Source organism: Chlorocebus sabaeus, chromosome 25 (genome assembly GCF_047675955.1).
Source record: "Chlorocebus sabaeus isolate Y175 chromosome 25, mChlSab1.0.hap1, whole genome shotgun sequence".
In the NCBI taxonomy this organism is placed as follows: Eukaryota; Metazoa; Chordata; class Mammalia; order Primates; family Cercopithecidae; genus Chlorocebus; species Chlorocebus sabaeus.
In genome coordinates, this window is record NC_132928.1 from 21,025,921 (window position 1) to 21,048,923 (window position 23,003).

Below are 23,003 nucleotides of genomic sequence, written 5' to 3' on the forward strand. Positions count from 1 at the left end.
CAACCCCAGTACCTAGTCCAGTGCCCAGCTCATAGCAGATAATGATAGGTGAATGGAAAGATACAAATAACTGGATGAATGGTTAGGTGTGCAGCTGATACATATGTATGCACACATATGTCCAAACAGTTATGCTCATAGACTCCCTCTGTGCTCCTCTGATGCTCATCCCTGGGCCAGACCTTTCTGTGCTGTTGAACATAATCCTGGGAGAGGTGGCCTTCTGCTTCCATTTCCTGTCTTCAGCTGTCAACAGTTCCAGCTCATCATCTCTCAAACTGTCACAGTCAATATAAGCTATGCGAATTTGGAGCATGCTCTGAGATCCCATCTCCATCTCTGGCATTGGTCTCCATCCTTCCAGAGTCTTCTCTTTGGTCATTGCTCAGCATTTTCTCTCTGTTCAGAGAAGGGCAGCAGCAATTTGCTTTCTTGCCATGTTTACTTTATGTCTTTGTCCAATATCTATTTGTCATTTTTATTGTATTTCTCTCTCTCTCTGAATTCATCTTTGGATGAGGCCTTGTCCTTAGCATTTGCTTTCAGAAAAGAAAACAGCAGGTATGGTGGAACTAGGAATTTATGTCACTGGTTTTGAACCCAGCTACATAGTCCCCATCAGGGACTGTAGAAACTTAAAACTATACGGTGAGTTTACATTCTTCAAAGTACTTTCAAAAGCATTATTTCTTTTGAGGCCCACAAGAGTAAGGTAGGGCAGGTATCATTACCCTCTAGCAATACATCAGGATTTTGAAAAGAGCACTGGAAATCTCATTTGTGTTTGAGCCCTTCCTATCTGCTAGTGTGACTTTGGGAAAGTCACTTATTACCCCAAACCTCTTTTTCACACCTTTTAAATAGTGACAAATAACAACCTTTCAGGTTAAAACAAGTATATGTAAAAATATATGCCTAACCATCTCACATGGTTATAAGCCTCACATAAAATAGTTTAAAGTTTTGAAGTCATGAAGTATTATAAAATTAAAAGAGATTGGGATTGTTATTATCAAAGTATTACTATTATATATAATATATTGCCAAATTCCAGGGGGGAAACAATTCTTGATGATTGGAACTCAACTCCTTACCTCCCGTTCCAGGAATGCTTTTCTCCCCATCATGCTGCCTATACTAGAACTGAGAGAGGACACTAAGTCACCTCTTTATCCTTGAGGAGAAAGAGTACAAATGTAATCACACACACACACAAAAACTCTCTCTCTCTCTCTCTCTCTCTCTCTCTCTGTCTCAAAGTCTCCCTGCTTCTGGGTGGAGGAGCAAGGCTTCCTCCACCAAAGAGGGCAGCAAGCTAAGTTTCTCTCCGTCTCAGTGACTCATAGAATAGGTAGTCAGTTTGAGCCAGAGAGAAGAGAGTACAAGACTTCTTTAAGCATGTGCGACCTACACATCCAGTTGCTGTATAGCCAGCCTTGAGATCTGTTAGAGGGGACAATGAAAAAAAAAATCACATTTACTTATTTTGTTTTCTTCTTGGATTTCCATGGTCTCTCATTCATGGCTCCCAGACCCAGGCAATTTTCTGATTCATTGAATGATTCGACTCTCTGAAAAGCACTCCAGCTTACAAACAGATTTTCTTTCTGGCAGATACCTCAGTGGTTACCATCTGAGGGCTTTCTCTTATCCTGTATTGGTAAGTTTGTCACTAGGGCTAACTGCTTTTTAAATGCATTTACGTATTAGGTCACCATTGGTCTGAGATACACAGTGGGAAGCAAGCTGTGGCCATGTAAATGGATTGAAAGAGAGTGACCTCAGAGAGGAGCACTGAGGTTAAAGACAATTTTGCACACACAAGATGAGTTATATTTTCTCAATTCAAAGGTAACTTGATAGAAACATCTTAGCCTCAAATCCGATTGCTTTCACCAGGATAGTGATGAAACTGGCTCTGTTGATAAAAGCCAGCACATTTCCCTCCCTAATTGCATCAGCTTGACCCTTTCTTCTGATTAAATGCTTATAATTTTTCTCCCAGCATGTAATTTTTTAATTATAATATGTTTGAAGAACATCAAAATTATTTGGCTGTTTGCAGGGTGATTGTTGAAAGCAGAGTCAATTCATTTCTTCTCTGATGTGCCGGGCACCCAGTGGGTGCCTGAGAAGTAATAATTGACGATAGTGGCATACATGTCCCTATGGATGGGCTGATGGGCTCACGGGCAGTGACAGTAGGGAGAAGAAGGCTCTGAATTTACTAGTGCTGAAATCTTGCCTCCCCATGCACTTGGGATGATAGAGGAGAGAGGAAAAAGACAGTGAATTTCATACCGAATATTGTATGTATCATAAAGAAATTTCTGTTCAAAGGCCTCCAACTAGTTGAGTTGGTTTTCCCTGGGATTAGGAATGGGATAGAGCAACGTTTTAAGAGAGAGATTTTGTTTAGGAAATATTTACTTGTTATGGTTAAAATAATCTTAAACCAAATAAAATATTTTCTGGACAGAAAAACAACAAAAAAATGAATTTCTTGAAAGGATGAGAGGCATAAAAGACAAAAGATAGATTTAGGGAAAGTGTCTCTGCAAGGAATGCAGAGGGGTTCAGGCTTCCGTCTTTGAATTTCAGTGTGACATGGAAAAATGGTTGACCTCAAAAGAACTATTCTCAGATTCTGCTCTACCACTTACTAGCTGGGTAACCTTGGGTGATATGCTCAGCCTCTCTAATCCTTGCTTTCCTCATGCATGGTAGTGATAATGATGTACCTGCTTCAAACATGGTGATGCTTAAATGAAGTGATACCTGTAACAGAGCACAGTCAAATACTACACGTATTGAATGTGCTTGGCAATGGTTAGCAATAGTATTATATCAGGAAATTTCTGAATCAGCATCAAGCACAGCCCTCTTCCTCTGCAAACGGTTAACATAGTTTAAATTCCCAGCTGTCTGGACTTTTCTGAGCTTGCCCTTTCTGGAAGCAGGCAGTCAGACAAGATGGCCTCTGAGGGACTCCTTCTGCTATTGGTCTGCACCTCTGAAGTCATGGCCCTTTGGCTCCATTTCCTGCCTGTCTGATCTGTGTGTTTTTTGTTTGTGTTTTTCTGTTGTTGTTGATGTTTTTCCTGGAGTCAGCTGCATGACCCTCAGACCTGAATAGGATACTGAATTGCCAATTCAATTTACCTAAAACTGGTGGAGCCTGAAAGCCTGGCCTACAATGACATGCAGCTAATCTAATACAAATTGATTTTGGTTTTAAATCCCAGCAAGTCAAGAAATTGCTGTGGATTTTTCCAAAACACAAAGAACCCTGCTTTGTTGTAACTGCAAAGCATCTGACCTAGGCTTCCTGGGTCCCAGTCTTCGCAGCCTTATTGATGCTTTCTGTAACTGCGGCTACTAACCACACTCTCTCCCCACCCCACAGACACTGAACTTAGTAGAGATTTAAGGAGCTCCAGCCCCTTATTCTGCAACTCCCCATTCAGTTGTCTTTGGGGCCAGTATGGATCTGTCATGGAGGCTGAAGTCTGATCACACTGTCTTTGACTTATTTCTAAACCTCCATCATTGTGCACTGCTCTTCCGATAACTATATCCCTGGATGTGAGCTCTTATCCATGTGACTAACTCTGGAACTGGGAAGCTGCACTATTTTGGCAGCTTTTTCCATCAGTTCCTGAGTTCTGGTGCAAGGCTCAGAGCTCTACAACTCGGGACCCTTCCCTGTTGCCAATAGCCTGTCTGCTGTTCTTCTTACTTGGATTTCTGGACATTCTGACTTAGGACTCCTTATTAGTCCATAATCAATTTCAAATTTCACAGGTGCCAACTTCTTGCCTGGGCCAGTTCTGGTTATCTATCTATGAAGAATTCCCAATAGCATTTTTATGGAGCTGCCCAGAAAGCAACCTGAAGCTGGATTTGTGGATCTGATGGGATGGACAGGACTCAGATGTGACCATCTAGAAGGACATGGCAAGAAAGATCACCATGATATATGCTTGCAGGAAATTAACAGTCATATTCTAACTCTTTTGAGCATATGTGCAAACATAACAAAATAATAATACCTGTTGGGGTTGCAATGATTAAATGAGACAATGGTACATAATAATTGCTTACATATGTTGACTGCAGTGTTACACTTTTTTAAAGACCCTAATCAGCAAGATGGGAAGTGAACCAATTGAACAGGGTCAGAACCTAGGAAAACAAGCTAATGGAGATGGAGCCAGCCCCTAGGAGAAAGATACATCCAGCTACACGTCTCAGTAAGAAGTCCAGTCCAGCAGACGGCACTCTTTATCTGGAAACTATGGCAACAGACAGCATCAGTCTCCACATGGAGATCGAAACAAGCAGACAGGTAGACAGGAAGTCAGCTACGGGATGATTAAAAGGTCTTGGGTCTGAGACAGGAATAAGAATTTCAGCCCTTATTTGTGTGGGACAATAGTTGTTTACTGTGTATAAGAACTACATTGAGTCTTAATTAAAAATGGAGAGTCTCAGTCATCATCTACAGAGTTTTTTAATGATTAAGTATAATACACAACTTTAATAAGTTCTTTGGTGATTCTGATGTGGATGACTTTAGGATCATGCTTGGGGAAATTTAAGTGTAGAGAAACAGGCAATGGCAAGGCAGATTCCAACGCTAGAGAAACTGAGTCACTCGGAAAGTTAATCAGAGGAAGACTAAGGCCCTAGGATTCAGTTAGCACAACTGCAATGCTAGGATTCTGAGCCTCAGAAAATAAGATGAAATCCTCCAGTCCTCTGGACTATTGGGGAAATAAAGCCATTCTGCAGGGGATAAAAGCAATGAATCAAATGTACATTAAAAAAAAGATATTTTTTCCTAAGCGCAAGAAAAATCGTGATTATTTTGACCAAAAATTGGATGCCCTTTGCCCTCTCTCTCCTCTATTCATTTGGGTAGGCATTCATTTATTCATTTATGTATTGACTCCACCGTGACTTCTGCTGCTATTGCTCCAACTATGATCTCACTCCTGAATCCAAGAACTACACCTAAAAATCCTCTTAAGAACTTGATATATACAAAGTCTAATTCATCATCTTTCTTTCCATCTCCAAATTAACTTTCTCTCCTAAATTCCCATTATCTAAAGGATCAAGAAAGACAATGAGAAGCATGTTTTATATCTGCATGTCATGGACTAGAATACCAAGAAGTTTACCTATATTTTCTATGATAACTGGTAGAGGGGCAAGAGTTTTCTGGCCATTTTACTCATCTTGAAACAAAGACTTGAAGATGATGTATAATTCACAAAGAGACAGAGGCATCAGCCCTGCAGTCGTTATTCCCAGCTTAGAGCTCTTTTATTTGGCCTCCCATTGGTGAACTGAGTGTCCCTGGTGTGGTTTCAAAATGGGAAGTGCAGAGTTACCTACCAGGGTCTAAACTGTTTAGTGAACAATTTAATTCAAGAAGCATAAGGAAAGACTCCATCACTCAAAGTCATCTCCAACAATAGTTTAGTGTAGTGCCCCAAATTCTTCTACTTGCAATTCATTCTTTAGAAACTTTATTTTTAAATATAAATAAATGCCATTGCCAAAGTAAATATACAATTACATCAAAGGCTTTCGAACCAAATTTCCAGGATGCTTAGCAGTTCCCTGAACATTTCCTCAGACGTGCACCAGAAAGAGCAGGACACACCAGCCCCTGAGCCCACCAATACCACCAGCACCACCAGCTTCAATAAGAGGAGCTACTTTTCCCCCTGATAAGTTTAAGGAGCTTCAATGCAAAAGTATTTACAGAAAATGTACTTTACCATCAGAATATTAAAAATCATTTGTAAGAGTAGAAAAAAAAATGGAAACAGCCTAAATGCCTATCATCCTAAATTATAGTACGTCCACACAGTGAAATGACAAGGAAGCTGTTAAAAAGGAAAGCTAGACCTATATATTCTGATGTGGAAACAAATCTGGACACCTCATTAAATGGAAAAGTCAAGTAGCAGGAGAGTATCTATGGTGTGGTTCTAAATGTGTTTAAAATATACATTTATATGCTTGTGTGTGCATAAACTAGTTTGGGAAAGATACATAATTTCTGGCCTGGAAATTGTGACTTGGAGTTTGGGGTGTGCATTTAACATTTTACCGTATTCTCTTTTGTACTATTTCTCTTTTTAAATCAATATCATATATTGATTTTTAAACAAAAATATTTTTTAAAAAACATATGAAAGTTATCGAATTAAGGCATCATTGGTCATTATAAACATCTTGGCAGATATTAGGTATCTCTTTCACAATAACAATGATCTCAGAGGAGAGAAACCCTTGAACAGGTAAACTTTGACATGAACGGTGTGGAAAGGGAAAGGCCCATATACAGAGTGTTGCGTAACAGAGAGTTAGGAAGATGGGGAGAGCTACTGATCTATTTGAGGCCCTGACATTTGACAGGAAAATACCACCTGACTAGGGGAAAGAAAAACAGAACAACTAAGAGAAAATACTCTCTTTTCCTATGCTTTTACTTGGTCCTCTTATTATGAATATAATCTAAACGATTTCCAGCAGGAAAACTAGGTTCAGAGGGCAGAGGAGTAAGAGTCAGCTATTAAAGGAAAATAATTGTCTTTGAGGAATTGGAAGGCTATTATTTGGGTCGGACAATGATCCTGATGAAATCAACCAGATTGTTGCTCAGCTCTCCACTTCCTGAGTCTGGGCAGGAGGCACAGGACTTATATTCTAAGGCCACTGGAGTCAGAAAGACTGGGTTTTGTGTTCTGGCTCTGCCAATTAGCAACTTGTGACCTCTGCACAATGGAGGAATCAGACTAAACGTTGTCTAAGTTCTCTTCAAACTCCAAGCTCTGCTATATCACAGGCATAAAAACCTCCCAGGGCTTCCCACTCTCTACTTCCAGTTCCTGTCTCTTTCATAGACTCCAAGAGTGAAATACTTGCAACCCCTCCCCTTTTCTGTGTACCTTCTCTTTGCCAGGTCGCAAAGGCAGGTGCCTGTGCTCCTGGTTTGAGTCCATGACCCTGTGCTTCCTCATGAAAGATGAATTTTCAGCTCCTGCACCAGAGCCCTGCCAAGCTATGCTCTCAGAGCAGTCCATCATGTTCACTCAGATGGCGAGCAAACTGAACATCACAGTTAATTAATCTGCATTCTCAAGCGGACTCCCAGTTTCCATTTGGGAATTCAATTTAGGTGGCCCTAGTCAGGCTATCTCTTGATCTACAAATCACTCTTACTTTCTGTTTTCCCCTGCAGATGAGGCACTCAACTCCCTCTGCCTCCTCCTCCATGCCTGATCTGAGCGGAAAGGTCAATAAGGACCAGGAGATGATGTCAGAGTCGAGCTGGAACAAGGTCAAATGTAGGCAGTATCTTAGATCAAGCGCAGGGCAAAGCTAAACTATAAACACTCTCTTGCCTGGAGACTTCTGCATCCTGTTAACACAGCATCCCATTGCTTTCTGAGCTCTCCCCTGGGTGGTCTTGCTGAAACCCATGGTTTGGAGAGTGTCAAAGAGCTCTTAAGTATAAACACAGCGTTCCAGCCAGCAGAGGCAGTGCACACAAGAGAGAGGGGCCAGGAATTCCTGGCTCATATTTTTTTTCCCTTGCTTACTCAAGCAAGTCTTTTATCCATGGATAGGACAGTTTTTCATAACTTCAGTCATGGGAGCCCCAACTTCTGTAGTGTCTGAGAGTGATCTTGACTTCTCCTTCACCTCCCATCCAATCAGTCACTGACTCTTGTTAGCTTAATTTCTTAGTTTCTTCAAATTTGTCCACTTCTCTCCAACCTTTCTGCCTCTTAGCCCTCAGCACTGCTTTCTGAAGGATTGGTGAAGCCTCTCCAACTGACTTTTCTGTGCCAATCTTGCTCTCGAAAACCCATTCTTGGCTTTGCTGCCTGAGTATCTAAATAAGCAAATGCAATTATGAAACCCACCAAAAGCAATTATGAAACACAGAAAAACCATTCAATGACCCTCACTTGTCTACACACACACATACACACACACACAGAGCCAATCCTACAAGGCCTTTGGTAACCTGGTGCCAAGTCTGCCCCAAAAAACAACAACAATAAAAACAACTACTGGATATTAAGTAATGAGTATGTCCAGATAACAAAGTGAGCATTCTGCATGAGCAAAAATATGCTCTTGAACACGTCCTTCTCCTTCAAACCTCATCCCTTCAGTATATGCCATTTCTTCTGCAAAAAGGGCACTTCTCCCCTCTCCTCTTGGCAATCCTAACTCCTTTCATTCAAGATCCAGTTTGTGACATCCTCCTCTGAGTCACAGCTCCCCTGCACATGGCTAATTACTCTCTCCTCTGAGTCCCCATGGAATCTTGTAATATCATAGCATATATTGCACTGCATTGCAACTGTTTAACGTGCCTATTTTCCTCATTTGGTTGAAGCTCTTCAGGAGGCAGAGGCTATTTTTCATTCATCCCTGTCATGCCTTCCACTGTGCTTGGGGCTTATACAACTCAGTTTTCAATAAATGAATGAGAGAGAGGAGCACTATGTGATTGAAAGGCAAGAGTTCAAGTAGAAAACATGGACCTGAGAGGGCAGGTTAGGAAGCTCTACTGGGGTCTCAGGTTAACCCACAAGAAGAGAGTTTTCCTTCCTTCCTCATCTCCTAAATACACAGTGGGGAGCAGAAGTCAAGGGCTTCTGAGAATGGGGATGGTGCTGAAAATAAACTTCACTCCAAAAGGGTTGAGGGGTTTTGCCATCTTAAGACACACCTTTGCAGTTGTGAGTTTACCTTCTGTCAGCTCCTAGAGGCTGGTTCAGTATAAAGCAGGCGCAATATGGCAGGATGCAAAAACTGTTTTTATTACAATGGGGTGAAAACCCAGGCATTTCCTTTACTCTAGGGGACGAGTTTAAGGCAAAGAACCTTTATTTAATAAAAGCTTATTGTACTTCAACATTTTTCAGAATCTTTCACTCTTCTCTAATTGTCTTCCACTCCCCCACCTTTGTGTCTACTTCCATTCCGGTTTGCAGATGAACAGCCCTGGCTGGTCCTTTCTGGTGACGTACTACATTGCAGTTGCAGATAAAAATTAGTATCTCCACAGATCACTGAATCCTAATTAAAGAGTTTTTTATCCTTCCCCTTTTTTTCTATTCACCACCCCCATCCCAGATTTTCACTCCAAGAATCTTAGCTGTGTGCACTCGGCAAAGGCCTCACCATGCTGAGCCTCAGTCTCCTTCTCTGCGCAGTGTTTGCACAGGGTAGTAGTATTACCTAACTCAGGGCATCACTGTGAGGATTGCAAAAGGTAAGCAAAAACTTAATGCAGATAAATATTAAATAATAACCGTAGCAAGAAACTCCATTGATGGGGCAAGGATGCCTTAGATGCTTTTGAAATTTTAGTCATTTAGATTTGTCTCTCTTTCTAACAGATACAACCAGCTTCTGAGTTGCTCCCCTCAGGAGCAACTATTTCCTTCTAATCCCCTTCCTCAGTACCTTTACCTGGAGCCTTCTGTTGTTGGGCCTGTTTCTAAGCAGGCTTCCCTTTCCTCTATATGCCGCACTCGTATCCTGGAAGAGGCACAGAGAAGTCCTGCAATTCTGGGTCTCTGTCCTTTCTGTGTATGTCCTAAATGCACAAATAAACCCATAATATCTTCCATAACTGTCTTGGAGAAACATATGGTAAGTGAAATGGGGATATTTACCCCACAGGGTCATCTGAATTTTTGTTTCAATTGAAGCAGGAAAATTCTCCACAAGCATCACCAAGGGAGCCCAATCTCCCAAAGCAAAGACTGAGGAAAAAAACCAAACTCAATGTGATCAAGTTCTCCACGGAGGACAGCTGTGCCTGATCAACGAAGGGGCAGCATCTGGGAGTGGCCCCTACCTCCTGTCTATATACTACCTGATTGAGGGACTCAATGCTCCAGCACCTGAGGGGTTTAGGGAGAAACAGAGCCTGAGAAATCCAGGGAGCTTTTGCGAAATTGTTTGGTTTTTGTTTGTCTGTTTTTTGAGACAGGGTCTTGCTCTGGTGCCCAGGCTGGAGTGCAGTAGCACAATCACAGCTCACTGCAGCTTTGACCTTTGAAGTGTACTCCTCACTCCTGCATGTTCTTGGGGCTGCATGGGGCCTCACCCTGCCTGCTGTCCTTCTCCCTCTCCCCACTCTGCTATGCCCCAGGACAAGGACGATGACGCTGCCTTTCCTGTGGCATCCCTCTGCTTCTCCCATTGCCAGTGGAGCCGTGCTCCTTCAGGCCTGGCACTCAGACCTCTGCCAAAGATTTTCCTCTGATTATTATCAACAGTGCAGCTTCTCAGCTGCCCAGATTCCCTGACTAAATCACAATTTCTGAGTGTAGGCTCTGGGGCTCTCCACTTCTGGATAGCATTGCTAGTGGTTCTTGCACAAGGTAAAGTATGAAAACATTTCCTACAAAAGAAGGTCCAGCATTCGTAGCCTGTTTAGGACCCTTCTTGAAAAATCTGGCCGGGCGCGGTGGCTCAAGCCTGTAATCCCAGCACTTTGGGAGGCCGAGACGGGTGGATCACGAGGTCAGGAGATCGAGACCATCCTGGCTAACACGGTGAAACCCCATCTCTACTAAAAAATACAAAAAACTAGCCGGGCGAGGTGGCGCGCCCTTGTAGTCCCAGCTACTGGGGAGGCTGAGGCAGGAGAATGGCGTGAACCCAGGAGGCGGAGCTTGCAGTGAGCCGAGATCTGGCCACTGCACTCCATCCTGGGCAACAGAGCGAGACTCCATCTCAAAAAAAAAAAAAAAAAAAAGAAAAAGAAAAATCTGTCTCCAATTCCTTGTCTCCAGGTTGATTTCCCAACTCTTCCACGACCCACACCTCCAGCCATGCCAGCAGACATACTCACCTCTCCCCAGACATGACACGCAGGTTCTACATCAAGATCCTGCTCATGCTGCTCCCCCTTCCTGGAACACTCTGTCTCCACTTGAGTCCTATTCTTCCCTCAAAGCTCACTTCAGTTAAAACTTTCTGCACATGAATTATTGAGACAGGTGTTGAAAGGCTGTGTGTCTTCAGTCTACTGCAAAGGACAATGTGTGGTTCCTGCCCTCAAGGAGCTTTAACGCTGAGTAAGGAGATAAGACATTGTACATCAGCAACCATAATAAGAGGTACAATATAAAAGAAATAAAAATGTTAGAGAAGGGAGAGGGCGTGAGGCAACTGGAGAAGGTGTTATCCGAATTGGCATTTTCTGCAAAGCCTGACAGTGTGGATAGGACTGCAGATGTGGAGAAGTGAAGGCCAGGCCAAGGAAAGAGTCTGAGCAATGGCACAGAAGCAGGAATGGGAAGAGAACATAGAGAAAATGAGAAGTAACACAGTTTGGCTTAGCTCAGAGGAAGACTTCATGCAGAAATGTGAGAGACTCAGCCAAAATACAGATCGGGTGGTCTTAGCTCTCCTTCTCCTCTGAACTCCTTTAATTTTTTTGATCTGAACCAGCTCAGCTAGACCACTTAGCATATACCACCATGTATTTTTTTTAATTGCTCTACGTATGTTTTTGAAAGCAACATTTTTCTCTTTATAAAACGTTTTTGTTGGAGAAAATTTGGAAAATACAGAAAGGAAGTAAAATTTGAGTTACCCATAAATCTACCATATGGAAATAACTAGTTAGCATTTTGGTTAATCCTTAAATTCTTTCCCCCATCCACTTTTTTCACTATAAAACTGAAATTAAAACTGTGCAATTTTTTTCTTTTTTTATTGTGATCGAGTCTCACTCTGTTGCCCAGGCTGGAGTGCAGTGGCGTGATCTCAGCTCACTGCAAGCTCCGCCTCCCGGGTTCAAGTGATTCCCCTGCCTCAGCCTCCTGAGTAGCTGGGATTACCGGCATATGCCACCATGCCCTGCTATTTTTTGTATTTTTAGTAGAGAGGGGATTTCACCATGTTGACCAAGCTGGTCTCAAACTCCTGACTTCAGGTGGTCCATCCACCTCAGCCTCCCAAAGTGCTAGGATTACAGGCATGAGCCACTGCACCCGGCCAACTGTGTATAACTTCCTATCCTACTTTTGTCACTTATCAGAGTATGATGAACACAATCCCACATCTTTGAATATTTCTTGAAAACTTGGTTGTTAACGGCTGCATACTATTCCAACATACAAATATTCAAGTCTCTGTGTAACTCAGTATTTTCTAACTGTAATTTTTTGGGATGCTAATAAAAGATACATTAACAGGTTAAACCAAGTTAACATATTTCTTTTTATTCTGGATTCCATAAGTCTTCAAAGAGTCCCATGTGGATTTTGATTCTTCAAAATGAGGGTATAGCAGATAGTATTCACTCTGGACTGTTTTTTAAACAAGTATCTCTTGGAGCTCATTTTCTGCAAAAGTTTGAGAAATGTTTCTCCCATTGAAGGATATTTGGATTGTTCGTAGTTTTTCACTATTATAAATATTTGATAAAGATTTTGTACACAAAATTCAGGCTGAAATTCTCATTATTCCTTTAAGATATATTTTTGGGAGTAGAAGTGTGTGACATTTAAAAAGTCAAAATGCATGACTTTTTAAATTAAAAAAATTTATTAAACATGATACTCCCCTCCCCCCTCCCGACTTGGCCACTAGCCTCTCTAGCTCCATGATTATATTATATATTTTGCATCTTCTTAGTGCAGAGTCTTGTGTCTTTTATTTAGAAAAGCCCTTAGCGAATGTTTGATGATGGTGATAACAATAAGGAAAAAGAAATATAAGATAAAGGGGTAGGTTGAGAGGAGGAAAGAATTGCATCTTACAGTTGAAAGTGGCAGTATAAAATAGTCCTTAAATGCAGGTTATTTTACGTCAGACAACCTGAGTTCATAGTAGTGCACTCGCCCTCTTTTTGACCTTAGTCAAATTACAGTACTAATAATTTCTAACTCAGAGGTTTGCAGAAAGCACCAAATGAGAAAAGATGTATAAAGCTTATAGCACATGCCTGGCACATATAAGCATTGAATAAATATGGCTATTACTATTATTACTATTATTAGCTGATTTCTGGAGTCCAATGGAAAGGTGACCATTTCTTTAAGATGTTTAAAATGTATGAGAGTTATACAGGATCAAGGCAAATAGCAGCTGATTGGAGAAAAGCTTGCAGCAAAAGAGACGTTCAGGAGCAACGGCTAGGGAATGGATAGGCTCTGCTAGAAATGGCCACCAAGACAGCAAATGTGAGCCAATGCAGAAGAGTAGAAGTCAGTCAAGGCAACCAGGGACTATATTAAAGATAAAAATCAAATCTGTTTTGGCATGGTAAAGACTAACATTTTCATTCCGAACTCCTCTCCCATTGGAAAACTCCATTCTGATCCCATTTTCCATTCCAGAGAGAATCAACCATCTCCCCCTGGACACAATGTGGTGGCCATCAGCCTGGCTCTTACCTGTTCATTTCCTGTCACCGCCAAATTCACAGCAGGCTCTCCAAGCTGGCAGCTCCTGCAGAGACACTGACAAGAGCAACTCTGAAGTTTGGCATCTCCCTGAGCCCTTTTATTTATTGCTCTATTTCAAAGAGGGATTTATCTGTGTGTGGTTGGGGCCATTACTACCTTTTTCTAGATTTCCTGGGTGTACCCAACCCAGAACCAAAAACTTGGCCATTTAGCTGCATCGCTGACACCTGAAGAGAGCTGCAACTCAACCCTCTGAAGCAAACCCTGCATAGTGGAGGCTAATGGTGCCAGGTAGGTCCCAGTCCTCCTCCATAGTTTCCTCCCCACTCTTTCCCATCACTCCCAGAGCTGCTGAGATTTAACAAGCGCTAAAATTCCTTACATCTATTTACAGGGAAGGCCAATTTACCGTGATTAAATGCAAGGTAGCGTTCAATTAGCGGAAGATAAACATAACATATCAACCCACCACGATAATTTTTAAATCAAAAGTTAGAGCACACATAGGCTGCTGCGATAATAATGTACTAATTTAATGATGATGGAGCTTTTTAAGATCTTGCCATTCTCTTAGAGTGTGTATGAAGGACATCCCTAATGTTAATTAGAGCTCGCTTCATTAACAACTTAACCAAAAGACCATACTTTGTGAAATTATTTGGGAGCCTATGAGGAATGAGACTTGATGGAAGGAAATTACCATGAGTATCTTTCCCATCGGTTAATGGAGGGTATGATGTATAAATCATCAGCAAAGGCCATATGGTGACAGTCGGTAAAAGAAAGGAGAATTTGGAACTTGTGTATGAGAGCAGGGCAGATGGCTGTGAATAATGTGTGAAAGCACATGCCTCTTCATATATATGGTGCTCATGGTAGTAAAGACATGGTCTGCCATGCAAACTCCAGGGCAGTTTTGTTTGGCAGACAGCTGTTGCTTACACCTCTGGGCTTTGCCTGATAGAGTCAGAGCCACCTTCAGCAGAATGTTAAAGCTTTAACAGAGAGTAAGTGCTTGGGAACTTATGACGAATTCATGGGCCTGCACTCCAATTGGAGGGATACCTGTTAGATTCGGCACCGTCCTTTCTCTCCCCGGCAGCCAGCAGTTTTGAAGATATATGCACTGGTCTACAACTATCCAAAATGACTTGGGATTCTAGAGGTCGGGGTCCCCAAGAGCCTACGACAGCAGATTGCTAAAGTTGCTGTTCATTGGAATCAACTGGGGATCTTTTAAAAATACACATTTCCGGCTCTCATCTCCAGAGATTTCATCTGTGTGGGGTATGATCTGAGTATTAGGATTTTTTAGTTTTCTCTATCCAGGTGATTCTAATGTGCAGCAAAATTGGAAAATCACTACTCTACTACCCAAGCCCCGGGCTTAAGGTAAACAAAAATCTCTGAGCCCTGTGGCAGATGCTGGAATCTGAGCAGAGCCTGTTCCTGGCAAAGCTGTTGATCACTGAGAAGAAGGGTAGAGGGAGCAACGTGCTTAGAATTAATAGGTCTGGTTTCGAATCTCAGCACTCCCACTTACTTTGAGTAAGCAAAGGAAAACTCCTCTCTGAGTTTTTCACTCTGTTAAATTGAGGAAATGATGCTTCCCTCAGAAGTCGTAAGAGCATTAAATAAAACAATATGTAAAGAGCTTAGCCTGTAATATGCTAAGTGGAAAAATGGTTTGTCTAATCAATGATTATTAACTAGTTAAAGAGGAAAATAAATCATAAGCCAGTTAGTATCTAGTACTTGTTCAAAGTTGCTAAGGGAACTGTGAGCATTTTGTGCAAGTTCTTTAATAAACCCAGAAAGCGGCTGGTAATAATAGTGCTTTATTGCATGTCTACTATTAGCCAGGCACAGTTCTAGGCAGTTTATAAACACTTTTTGGGTTGCTGCCTAGTAGATATGTCAGTAAGGATTTTCTGACAAGGGATGGAATACAGAGTAGCCAGTTGTTCATAAGAAATTCCATGAATCCAAAGCACATGCTCCTCTGGCCTATGGCTGCAGGCCATGGGTGTTGAGAGGATACCTGCTTATTTTAGAAGCAGGCAAGACACACTCTGATAGAGAAAAGACTGGACTCAGCAAAGACCTGGTTACAAGTCTCAGTTCTTCCACTCTCCAGGTGACGAACTGTGGGTATGTTTCTTAACCACTCTGAATCTGTTTCCTCATTACATAACACATGGATAAAGACAGTTACCTCACTGAGTGTAAAGCATGAAATGAGATAATATATGTAAGAGTGCAGATCATGGTGCCGGGTACATGGCAGGAACCCAATAAACAGTTTGCTGAATTATACATTCTAAATAGCAGAAGAAGGGCACATAGTTTGGGAGGTTTCCAGGTGAGAGCCTGGGAGCCAGAACTCCTGGATCCTAAGACAGCATGGGAACTCCCATGACATGCATTCTCTTATTTCCCAGCAAATGCCAGGCCTAATGAGCTCTTGAAATTGTCCTTTTCCTGCTCCCAGACAAATTCATATACCTGTGGGCACTTTGTTCCAGGCAAACCCTTCAGCTGGAGCCACAAAAAGCAAAAGGGCCCGACAGCAGCCTGTGCCACCCCACAGGCATAAGGGCTCAGAGCCCCAATTAGAGCGTGGGCTGAGAAAAGCAGGGCCCAAACCCCCTCTCAGCACCAATCCTTTCTGCAGAAACAACCAACCCCCCTAACTATGAAAATCAATGGATTTTTCTCCCCTCCAATATCTAAATAGCTATTTGAATGTGTTCTGTAACAGGAGGAGCTGTTGAACAAAAGGTCAGGGCTGATTTGAAGTTGGTCTTTTTATCAGCAATTGCTTTTAAAGACACAATTCTCCCAACTCTGAGCCCCTGAAGATAAAAAATTATATAAATGTACAAATGACTTTATGACTTTGATTATACAACTTCTAAGGAAATATCCATATGAACTGTTAAGAAAGACTAAAGATATGGTGATAAAGAGGACTCTTTGAAATTCTGCTTTCAAAAAAAATCTATGTCATGAGATATGAATGTAGCCAAAGCCTTGATAAAAGTCATGTCATCCTTTTGCCATAGAAGCCGCTGAAGCATGAAAGGGACCATGGGCCTGGAGATCTTTGCTGCCTTTAAAGTCTGGCTTATTAACATGCATTAGAGTCTTCCTGAAGATGGGTCTGGCCAAAGGTTATCAACAGAAACTTAATTTAATGAGCCCAGAACATGAGGAGAGGAGCCCTGCAAAGCCAACACTGAGAGAAATTTGGGGCAAGGGCATTTCATTTTCTGAAGAGGAGAAACAAAGATAAACTCATTAAAGCAGAAGGCACTACATTGTTGGTTTTTATCCTCAGAACACCACTCTCCCAGTGTGGTGGCCCTGCTCAGTTTCACTGTGGAGACTAAAACTCCACTCCACCCAGAATAGAACCTGATGATAATAAAGGCTTTAGAAGGTAAAGAAGAGCTATAGGGAAGGCTGGTTTACAGACCAACAGCAGCGCTGAGATGTCACAGTTGATGCAGGCTGGAGTCCACCAGGCTTCTCAGGGCAGAGGAGGTGTTTTTGACATTTGGTTCACAGTAGATCTAGGTCACTTACTCCCATCATGGTTGTGCGGAGGCAAATAAGAATTCTGGAATCCTGAGGACATTGAAAGCTGCTTAAAGAAATGATGCAAATGCTCCCCAGTCATGAGAATAAATTGTTCCAAGGCTAAAATGGTGGAAACATCCTTTGGAGATATGTGACACAGGGGTCACATATTGACACGCCTACAGGAGACAGGCAAATAACACAAATTAGAGAGCCAGGCTAGGACTGAGATAATAGGGCATGTTGGGACAAGGTTGTGGCCTTTTCTTAAGGAACAGCAGATCCTAAGCTTGAGTGAATGGTTGCCTCACTGGAAGGCTGACACATTGCCGGAACTGATCAAGCAAAGCTGCAAGTTGGAATTTTAATATAAAATCTCCTCATTTTAAAGGAATGGAAGCTAGGGTTTTTGTTGTTTTGTTTTTAATATTTTGTAGACAAAGCAGAACTTTTGTGTGGGGGTAGATATAGCCTGTGAATTTGAGGCATCTGACTAGAATATTAGATATTAATTAGCATGTGCTAGTACTAGAAGTCAGAGAGGAAAGTACCATTTAGAAGGCTAAACGAGTTATAGCATGTGCATTTATTTCTGAAAGGAAAGTATTCTCCAAGAAGGGTTCTCATGAATGACCATGTGTGCTGTGCATTACACACCTCTGGGGAGCACCCTCTGTAACAAAGACTATATTAATACCCCTCTTGGAGTGGCAGTATACGAACTGAACAACCATACCCAGACGCCCTGTTGGTGACACACACCGAGTTTTCCATCTCAGTGGGTTCCTGAGTGACAGAGAACAAACCAATTCAAATCCCAAATCATGGATTCAGATGAACCAGCACACTCATTCTTGGCTCTCAAATGGACTTTCATCAAAATCAATTATAAAGGTCTTCTTAACATTATAAATGCCACCCAGGAATGATTAAATTTTTGTTCTTCCCTGGTGGGTCACAAATCAGGATGACCCCCAAAGTTTAATCAGCATGGATCCAGTGGACTGGACTTTGGAAGTGACTCAGCCTATGTAGATTCAAGTATATGAATAATTTTTTTTAAAAAGGAAATGGAAATATATACATTCTATTAGTTCTAGTCACTTTGTGGTAGGTTTATGAACATTGCCATGTAGGATTGACCATAAGGCTATATATTCTGTACTAGACTAATATAATAATGAAATGCTATTTATGCCAGTACTGGCTATGGAGTTATATCTCAAATGTCCCAGGGGCTGCAAAGGCAATGACGACACTGGCTGCTCTCTGGAGCAATAAGTCACCTGGACAACTTACCTCATGGCAAAGGAATGAAAGGACACACCAGAAATGGGCAGGAGAAAGCTTTCTTAGCATTTTGAATCAAGAAATAATTATTTTCCTTGGAAGCTCAAAATTGACAGAAATATGTGGCTGCAGTTAAGTATCTTCAATGAAGAAAAATACAGGAATATGTTAGTGAATGTGATCAGCTGTATTTCAATGGCTCAGAAAACATGTAACCAGTAATTCCCATAAATAAGCCAGATAGATAAAGACAAAAGGGGATAGAAACACATTTACAACACAGAATAAAAAATGTATCATAAACATTTGTTGACTAAAACAATATTTCAGTTTACATAATCCCCAAAGACAGTGTTTCATTTCTGATGACAAACAGTGGCATTACCTAAAGGAGGGGTTAGAAAGAAGGTTGGTTCTTTCGGCTGACCCTGCTGGGCTGGTGTTGGTGGCAGTGGTAGAACACGACAGCTCTCTGGCCCACTGGGTTACTAATGTGGACCTTACTATTCATTCACTCACACAGGCTGTCCTAAAATGGGCTAATCTGTGGTTAGTTTCTAGAACATGAGAAAAAATATCTATGTGACACCCATCTTCTTGGTTAAGACTGGGTCAGCCTACCAAAAAAAAAAAAAAATTGAGTGTTCAAAGTAAGAATGGCTATTGCAGACTTGTTCAATGCTTTACAAGGGGAAAAAAAATGAACTGCCACAAACAAAGAAGCATTAGATCAGAAGAGTGCAAGAGCCTAATAAACATCTTCATGAAAAGTTAAAACGACTGCCTCATTTGTCTGCAGCATGAGGCAGGCAGCACTGAGGGTGCTTCTAACTTCCTTTCCAAATCAGGGGCAATTTACTGGCTTCAAAATAAAGGAAGCAAAAGAGAAGAGGCTTGTCTGGTCAATGATTTATTCATGGAGCCAAGAAAATGCTTTTCCTCTAAAATGATATTTTTCCTGGGTTCTAACCCTTCAATCTTCCTCCAGCATGGGAATATATGTTTCTCTCCTCCATGTATTTTTCAGTGGTTTCCATTATTACGTGACACACTGTTCACCTCGATCTACAGCGCTGAGACCTCCGTGGGGTTGCCCTTGCTTAGAGAATTTTGCAGTGCCAAAACTCAGAACTGATGCTTTGTCTTGTCCGAGGAGCTGAGCAGTTTCTAGAGTGGGGCTTTCCTCCCTACCCCAAGAAGAAATGCAACAAGGGGAGGTAGTGGCATCTGCAGTTGGTAATGTCCACAGTTTGTACACAAATGACTTTCTAAAAGCAAACAGATGAGTGGATGGGCTAGTGGCCCAAGAAATAGCCTGTTTGGGGGTAGAGATAAAAGTCTTAGCTTGTGTCTCTGGCTAATTTGGCTCCAAATGAACTCAGACTTTAGAATTATTATCCACAAGCACATGCGGATTTGCAAAATCAGGATATATAAGAAACTCTAAGCTGGGATCTCTGGGTATGGTTTAACTCAAGGGTTGGAGAACTCTGTATGAACCAGATATTGATGGCTTAATCAAAAATAAATACATAAACAAACAGTAAGGTGTGAATGAGTTTTCAGTATTATACAAATAACATAATGAGATATAATCTAGCCCGAACTGGAGTGAAACACCAGTTTGGAATTGAAAAATGTATCTATCCACTCACTTCTTTGTTGATTCTGAAGGAGAAACAGACTTAATAGAATAGTGTTTATCTGCAGAATCATTACTTTAGGCAGATGCTCCATTGTCTCTCATTTCCTACCCACAGATCAGCTTAGAAAACCGGTCTTATACCAGAATTCAACTCAGATATCATCTCCCTGAAGAAATATTTTCTCTTGGTATCCTGTGCTTCACTGGTGCAGTTGCATTTTTCACCCTGCTTTGTAACTCTGTGGCATGACTGCTTCTCCTTAATAGGAGTCCTTGAAGACAGGTCCAAGGCTTACTCAGCTCTGTATCATGAGTACCTGGCACAGTCCTGATACATAGCACATAAGCAAGAAATATTTGCTAATTCTGTTTGTTAAGTGGGATTTCATTCTGATTTCCATTTTCTTTCCCTGGTCCACCATCACAATCTGGGCATCACCTTACCTTGGAGATCATTGGTTCTGGTCCTCTGCCTCTTCCTTTTTCAGGCACTTTTCTCTATTCCTTTTCATTTGTCACTTTAACTTCCTGTCCCTCTTTCCTGCTTTTCCAGCCTTATCCTTGGGTCTGCCGGTGGCTCCCATTGGTATTTCCTAATAAAAAGTCCCTTTCATGAAGAAACACTATTTTCAGTCATTTGCCGTCCCTTGGAATCACCAGAAAGAAGGGCATAGAGCAGTGAAATTTCTCAACAGCATAGGATGAAGGAGAAGGGGAGTGCTGAGAAGGAACTGCTCAGCTCCTCAGGCAAGACAAAGCATCAGTTCTGAGTTTTGGCACTGCAAAATTCTCTAAGCAAGGGCAGCCCCACGGAGGTCTCAGCGCCATAGATTGAAGTGAACAGTGTGTCACGTAATAGTGGAAACCACTGAAAAAGTTGTCCTTCCTGGTAGGATAGGGACCTGCACAGGGAATAGGGAACCTTATGGTAACAATCAGCTTTGAGCTTCACCAAACAATACTCCAGCATCCCTAAAGATATTCATGCCCGCAAGTTGTGACTCCCTCACCTAACACAACAGGTAGATACAGGGGGCCAGTCCTACTTTGATGGATTTAGCTTTTTCCTTACTAGATAGGGCCCAACCAAAAAACATACTTTTTTTATTCTTGGAAAATAATACTCTCACTAAGTCCAGAAGTCAGGAAATGAATAGAATCATCCAATGGCAGACTCCATTAGTAACATCTCAATGCTCTCTAAACATAGTCCTCCCAGAGATGCCAGATTCAGCAATTCTGAGATATGCTCAGGAAGCCTGTGATATTAATCAAATTCATGAGGAAGACTGAGTCCAGAATGCTCAAGGCCAATGCATCCTAACATGCTCTTCCCCCATTACAGGGAGAAAGCAAGCTCCAGTGTAACATGGCATCATCAATCTAAGTAGGCAAGTGGAATAGATTTCCCGATTACCAGGTTAAGCGATGCATCAAGCAGGAGCAAGCCTGGTCATTGCTAATCATTTAAATTTAAGAAGACTGAGCTCAGTGACATTATCAGGCCCACATTAAAGAGTGACTTCTCTCTGCTATCAGGAATGTATTGGTGTTCCCTCCAGGATTTATTACTCTGGGAAGTGGCAGGATGGGCTGATGCTGCAACTATCTATGGCACCAGCTCCCCATCCATCATCCCCACCACCCCTCTTCTAGTCAGCCTAAGAGCCTGAGGCCTCTGATCTCTTCTCTTTGCTGAGGTCTTCAGTGGCCAAGTCCACAAGCAGACTGAAAAGCAAGCATCTAGAAATGAGTTGAGTTAAAACACTCTTTTTCACATGATCATTAAATCCCCAACTGGGTTATTTTCTCTCTGGTTTTCACTTTGGGAAAACACAGTGTTTTACCATACTTCAGACTGTATCTGAACCTGAAGATGGTTTTTGCTTAGGATATACATGATCCAAACTCACCCCCAGAGAGTCTATTTTACTTGTTTTACAGTGGGAATAAAGCATATAAATTTAGAATAAAATCCTCAAGTGATCCTGAATCATACATATCACTAATTGATTTGCAAGATTTCCCTCTGAGGAAAACTGAGAAGTTGAGTAGATCTGTGAGGACTACCCACCAAGATTACTAATTAATAAATTGAAAACTAGATCTGAAAACCAGGGTAAAGACATGGGGTATGATCAAGGCCTTGAGCATGATCATCTATAACACTGGTGCTTCATGAACTTTAGTGTCGTGTGAATCACCTGTGCAGATGTTAGTCTGCAGATTATGACTCAGTAGGTCCCAGATAGAGCCTGAGGTTCTGCATATCTTACAGACTCCCAAGTGAGTGCAGTGCTGCTGGTCCATGGACCACACTTGGGAGTAGCAAGTATCTAGAAGAATGGTTCTCAACATTGACCTCACATTAGAATCACCTGGCAAGCGAATGTTGAAAACCCCAACCTATCAAATTAGAGTCTCTAGGGATGGCGGGTCTCAGCCATGGTATTTTAAAAATCTCCTGAGGTGGTGCCATTGTAAGGCCAAGGTTGAGAATCAGGATCTATACTGATGAACAGCTCTGCCCTCTGTGACCAAATTCAGTAATTACAGAATCTTCTCTGTCAAACATTCTAGGGGACATTTACTGTAGAGATCCACCTTCTACCCAAACATGCAGGCCAAGTGCTCCCAGGCAAGCTGACCTCACTTCTGGCTCTGAGTATGAATCTGAGCAGTCTAAAGATTACTTGACCCCCTAACAACCAGGCCCTTTCCAGTGGTCATTGAGGAATAGGCATGTGATCTAATATGGGCCAAGTGATGCCAGCAGAGTCCCTGAAACTAGTCTTCCCTGTAGATATATGTTAGCCAATAAAGTTCTTATTGCTTAAGTCAATTTGACTTGGATGAGGATATTTTAACCCATATTCTCACTTGGCTTATGTAGAATGAGGGATTGGAGAATATGGTAAATCCCTCCTCATGGGATTAGATCTATAAAATTTTACCAAAATCTATCCCACCTCCCTTAACTTTCTCTCACCTTTATTTCTTCTGCCACCCTCCTC